Genomic DNA, 6,477 nt, shown 5'->3' with positions numbered 1-6,477 from the left:
CTGTTTGTTACAATTTTCAGTGTAGAAACCAAACAAACAATAAATAAAACCATACAGAAATTTCTGCAGGGGACAAAGAAAGAGAGTATGTTGAGCAAGAAAATGTGCTATTGAATAAAACTATCCAACAGGGTTATGGGAGCACTTTTTTTTTTTTTTAACATGAGTGCATTTTGTGTTGTGTATGTGAGGATACAGTACAGCAAAAGCTATATGCACCTTTTTTAAAGATGACAAGAGAGTATTGAAAGGTGTGAAAAACCCAAGAGAACAAATATGAAAACCTTTTCCACTAGGGCTTATAAAATATAAAGTGTATATGAAAGGTGTGGTGAAGCACCAGACAACAAATATGAAAACATTTGCAGAGTTAAAGTATCAACCTATTATTGCAGATCACTCTCTTTGTACAGCAAATGTTAGTTGAAGAATTATATTTCTGTTCAGTGGGTTATTAAACACTGTTTCCTGGTCACACTCCTTGACCATAAATTATTTACAGTCAAAACTGGTTAGGACATTTTTGTGGGGACCAAAAAAAAAAAAAGTCCTAAAGAGGGAACGTGCTAAAAAATAAAAAAAAAAATAATTATGCTGTTTAATTTAATGTTAGGTTTGAACATTAAAATAATTATGATAAAAACAAATAAATATATAATAATAATAAATAATGAAATAATACATTTTAAGAACACCAACATAGCAAAACATCAAGGAAAAACATTTTTAGAGACGCGAACTATACACGTCGCTTACAATTATGTTTAAAGTTATCATAGGAATGTTCAACATCTGGGCTATTTGCACACGTTTCATGTGTAGATTAGCATCCACTTTCTCAATAAACTTTAATTTTTCATCATTTGTAAAATGTCTATCTTTCTTTTTCTCCATAACTGAATGTCCAGAAAACCACTATGCATAAGTGTATGTATGTTGTTACACAATTAACTTCTCTTTTTCTTTCTCCCTCTCCCTAGTTATCAGCTGTGAGGATGCTTGGCAACAGCTCTCCTTTCTTCACGTTTCAGTTCATAGTAGGAGTCACTTCTTGTGTCATCTAATATTTGCGCCATATTCAGTAAAGAAGTGCAACAACAACTAGATGTACTGAATGAAAAAATTGAGAAGTATGGCATGAAAATCAGCATAGAGAAAAGCAAGATTATGGTGATGTCGAGAGGGGAAAGGCAAGGAGAGGGCACTGTGAAAATTGGAAGTCAGAGTCTGGAAATTGTGGACAGCTTTACAAATATAGGAAGTGAATTAATGCAAAATGCTAAGGTGAGCACAGAGATTAGCAGGAGGGTAATGCATTGTACCAAAGTGTAAGAAAGCTTCTTTGGAGCAAAGAAGTACCTAGGAAAAGTAAAGAGATAATGTACAAAATGTATTATGTACCCATACTGACTTATGCAGCTCAGACTTGGACTTTGACTAGCAGGCAAGAGAGTGAGATGAAATTCCTAAGAAGTATGATAGGAAAGACAAGGAAAGACAGAGCGAGAAATGATGTTAGGAAGGAAGTTGGGATAGGAAAGCTAAATGAGAGAGTTGAAAAGAATAAACTAACGTGGTTTGGACATGTAAAGAGGATGGAGGAAAATAGAATTCCAAGACAGATGCTGGAGGCAAAGTGCGAGAGCAAGAGAGCCAGTGGAAGACCTAGAACAAGGTGGATTGAATCAGTGAAGAGCAGCATAAGAAGACAAAACTTAGACTGGGACAAGATCATGGAGGAGGATAGGTGGAAGGAAAGAGGAAAATGGAGAAGTGCCATAAATACCCCGATCCGGCAGGAGCTGGATGAGAGGAAATGGTGATTACTATAATCTTGATCATCGTCTATAATTTTTTTCCTCTATGGAACCGTCTTTTATTATTATTATTATTTTTTTTTTACAAGTTGCTTTACGTCGCACCAACACAGGTAGGTCTTATTGTGACGATGGGACAGGAAAGGGCTAGGAGTGGGAAGGGAGCGGCCATGGCCTTAATTAAGATACAGCCCCAGAATTTGCCTGGTATGAAAATGGGAAATCATGGAAAACCATCTTCAGGGCTGCTGACAGTGGGATTCAAACCCACTATATCCCAAATACTGGATACTGGCCACACTTAAGCGACTGCAGCTATAGAGCTCGGTATTATTATTTTCTTCAATAACCCATCATGTCTAAGTATATGGCCTATCAGGTGATCCCGCCATCTTTTCATTGGTGTCATAAAACACATCTTCATTCGTGACTGACACTCGCTGCAGCTGTAAGGCCGACATGCTAGCTCTGTGAAATAAAGTTCTCTACCAAATCCTCACCCAGGCCAGTCATCGCTGGTGCATCATGCATGCAACGTGGCGAGGAATGCTAATTTAAATTTTCTTATGGTGGGAATATTACGAACGTGCTAAAGGGCGACATAAATGTGCTAAGTAAACTCTTTCAAGATTAAAAATATTGTGCTATCCAGGGTTCTTTCATGTGTATTTAATAGGACGTAAATTAAGTACCAACACGTCAGCTGTATACGTACTTACAGTAGGCCAAATATACGTATGTTGTTACGCAATGTGCTTATGATCATAAAATTAAGCACCAATACGTCACACAAGCTCCTGTTGTGCGATCCAAACAAACACACCCACATCAAAGACTGGCTTGAGACTGACGCTCCCTGCAGCTGAAGGCCAACATGCTAGGGCTGTGAAATTAAGTTCTCTGCCAAATCCTCACCCAGACCAGTCACCGCTGGCACATTGATATAGATGTTGATTCCCATAGGGAACCTGAAATATTTGTCCCGAATGAGTAAATTTATAATACCAATATAAATGGCCTGTTACTGGACATTATAAATTTTCCAGATAACTCATTCCTGGTTGCCAGCGTTTCGCCCCTGTGTGCTAAGTTGGGCTCATCAGTTGGTACTTAGCACACCCACCAAGACGCATGGCTAGTGCATACTGTGCAACGTGGCCAGGAATGCTTAAATTTCTTATGGTGGGAATATTACGAACGTACTAAAGAGTGAAGTAAATGTGCTATCCAGCTTTCTTTAACATGTATTTAATAGGACATGGACTGGGACTTTGGAATAATGATGTAATAACCAGGGAAACATGCTAGAGAGGGACGTCTTAACCAGTTTCGACTGTATTAGAGGAAATCGTAACAACTGTGCTGTCTGCATCTTGAAGCTCATTCTTTACTCTTGTTTCTACTTCTTGATACAGTTCTGAGAGGATATCATTACCATGGATATATTCTACCTCCTCCACCCACACAGGAGGACAGTAAGTTTCTGTTCATCCTTCTTTGTGCCCAACATTCAGAGCTATATAAACATTGCTGGATGAACCATTGTTTTTTATATTGTACCTTTCAGAAGGAGTAGCACCTTTTTATTACAGAGAATTCCTTGTTGTTTTCTGCCACTTTGCCAAGCTAACACAGGAATATATGTGCTGTTCTGTGTACAGTTAAACCTCGTTAACACGAAATCCAAGGGACCGGAAGATCAAGAGTTCCTGTTAAATTTTGGTGTGCTAAACAAATAGCCAAATATAATGGCTAGAATATCAATCACTTTACAGTAAAGTCTTATAGAGAACTGATGCATTGTACAGAATATGACACTACATACATAACTGTTAAGGTACTCCAGGAATTTTCAGGAAAAAATATTAAAATATGTTTTGCTGTCACTCATGGGAGCAAAAGTGCCTTGTGACTCATGGACAACTATATTCATAACTTCAGTAAACTCAGCAGTGACTTCGGATGCTGCAGCAAAATGTTCTAAAATTTCCTAGTGGTTAGGTGGAATTGCACTGTCCTTTTTGTCACGTGTACCGCTAACCCAAACAGTAACAGCTGTTGATCTTCAATAGTGTTCTTTCCTTACATTTAATACGCACTTTATTGAAATTAGTTTTAGGATAAGAATACAAGCTGATTGTTGACTCGGTAATGTTCATGGTTGTCGATCTAATTCCACCACTTACTCATAGCTTAAATATACTATGGTCTGACAATTGTTTATTTTAAACTATGCACATTTCTTGCATTACTAGCAGAAAAACAACTTAAGAAACTCAATAAAGAGAGTCAGTGCTTCATGTTAAGTGAGATATAATGATGCAGGAGGCTAAAAAATGTTCATAGTTTGTGGTAACCAAAATTTGTGTTAATTGAGGAGACCATCCATAAGAAATAATACATTCCCTGCCAGGACCAAAACTTTGTTCATGTTAACCAAGTGATTTTGTGTTAATGACGTTTTACTGTTGTTAGACATTTAGTACCTAAGTCAAACTTTTATCCATCATGTCTTCAATTGTAATGCAATATGTACAGCAAAACCTCCTTAAGACGTTTCTGTAGAGGACAAGGAAAAAGAACGTGTTAAGCGAGAAAACATACTACTGAATACATGAATAAGAACTATCCAACAGTGATATGGAAACACTAGATACGATTTTTTCCATCATGAGAGGATTTTACGTTGTACATCTGCGGTTACAGTGAAAAATCTATGAGTAAAGAGTATTAAAAGGCGTGAAAATCACTAGAGAACAAATATCAGAACTTACTCCGGTGGGGCGTATAACATAACAATAGTGCACTGAAAAGTGTTAAACAAATATGAAAACATTTGAATGGGGCCCATAAAAATATCAAATTATTACTGCAGATCACACTCTTTCTAAAACAAATGTTAGTGGAAGCCTTTTATTTCGGACTAGTGGGTTATATTTTTCTGGTCACACATTTAGACAATGAATTGGAGGTTATACACGGTCATGTGCGACTATAACAGAATTACTTTGGCCCCTACTTTGAATCAAACAAAACTTTGACCGACCAATACTGACTCGAGTGATCAAGTGGAAGGTGTGAGTTTCAACATTCACACCAACTCTGCGCACTTACAGGTGTGGATGCCAGTCAACTTCCTGACAGACTTTAACTTTGTCTTCATTAGTAAGGAATTTCTCATTTTTTCCCATATCCATAATTAGGCTGTCACAAGACAAATATGCACCACGCTGGTCAACTTCACACGATTATGTTCCAGATGTAGGCTGGCTATCACGCGACAAATATTTGCTACCCTTCACTGTACAACTAAACACAAAATATATTTCTAATTTTTTAATGGAATTTGAAATACAAGCACAAACAGGCTCACTCTGCTATTCAGCAATCTCGTTACTAACTGGCAAGCAAAACTGAGCACCCCGAAGGTGCAACTTATCCTGTGAAGTTCAAGAATGCAAGGCCTTCTCCCGTTATCATGCAACTGCGGCAAGGGTTCTTACCTGAGTTGGAAATCACATTGCTTTTTCAAGGGAAGACAAATAACATTATCAGGGCTAGGAACAATGTGATCGTACTAAGCGGTTATAACGAAAATTCGTGATGCAAAAAGTGAGGTTCTTTTATATAGATTTAATATGATGAGAATCGGGACTTCAAATTTATGACATACTAAGGGGAAAAATGTGTTAATGAGGAATGCACTAACGAGGTTTCACAGTATTTGTACATGGGTCACTCTAAATTTGGCACCATGGTTTGTTTTGAGAAACTCTTATGAATTGCAGGCATGTTAAACCCCTGGCACATCGCCCCTATTTGGCTTCTTCTTCTTCTTATTATTTTTCAGTCGCCCTTATCCAGGGAGTTCCTGGGCTGGGCTGTGGATTATTGACCTCCATTCACTTCTTGTACCTCCCTGCAGACAAAAGAGGTGCACATCACTTGTGGTGTACTCCTTAGTTCTTTCTTCTGATCCACCTGGACTCTAACGATGGGCTCATCACATCCAGAGGTCCTGTTCAGTTTGTTATGGGGAAAGACGTGGAATGTGGTCCGCATTCAGAGCATTCTTCATGAAGTTACTTAAGAGAAATTTCTAATATACACCGTGATCCATCCGCCCCTTCCAATGTAGTTTTATGCAACCCACAATATTCATTCCATCCTGAAAACATCTGCCCTGCCGGTATGGTCAGACCACACAACCGGATATCTTGGTATTTACTGCTTCACCATGATAGGATGCCTTAATGTTATACTTCTATTAAACACTGGAAGATATGCGTGTGCCTTCTAGATCATATGAACCTGACACGCCGGCTAAACACTAAATTGATATTGTGACCGCAATAAACCTAATACTTGCTATAAGCTGCCCAGTGTGCCTTACAGAACCGTTGTGTAGTTGGTAAAGGCTCTCGTGTCAGGTGAGAGGTTTGAGTCCGGGGTGAAGATTACAAATTTTTGAGATATTTGTTTAATACGTACCACACGCAGTGTAAGTTCAGTATCCGCTTTCATGTAAATTGTGTGTGAATGAATGTGTTTGTGGCCCTAAGAAGGGCCGATTAGTTAGCAGGCCAGATACATACAGACCGAAAATAATAGGACCACAACTGCCCTGACAATGTTTTATTGCAGCAAATGCTCAATGTGA

Source organism: Anabrus simplex, chromosome 1 (assembly GCF_040414725.1).
Source record: "Anabrus simplex isolate iqAnaSimp1 chromosome 1, ASM4041472v1, whole genome shotgun sequence".
NCBI classification, from domain to species: domain Eukaryota; kingdom Metazoa; phylum Arthropoda; class Insecta; order Orthoptera; family Tettigoniidae; genus Anabrus; species Anabrus simplex.
The sequence above is the reverse complement of the archived record's forward strand: the minus strand, read 5'-3'. Positions refer to the sequence as shown.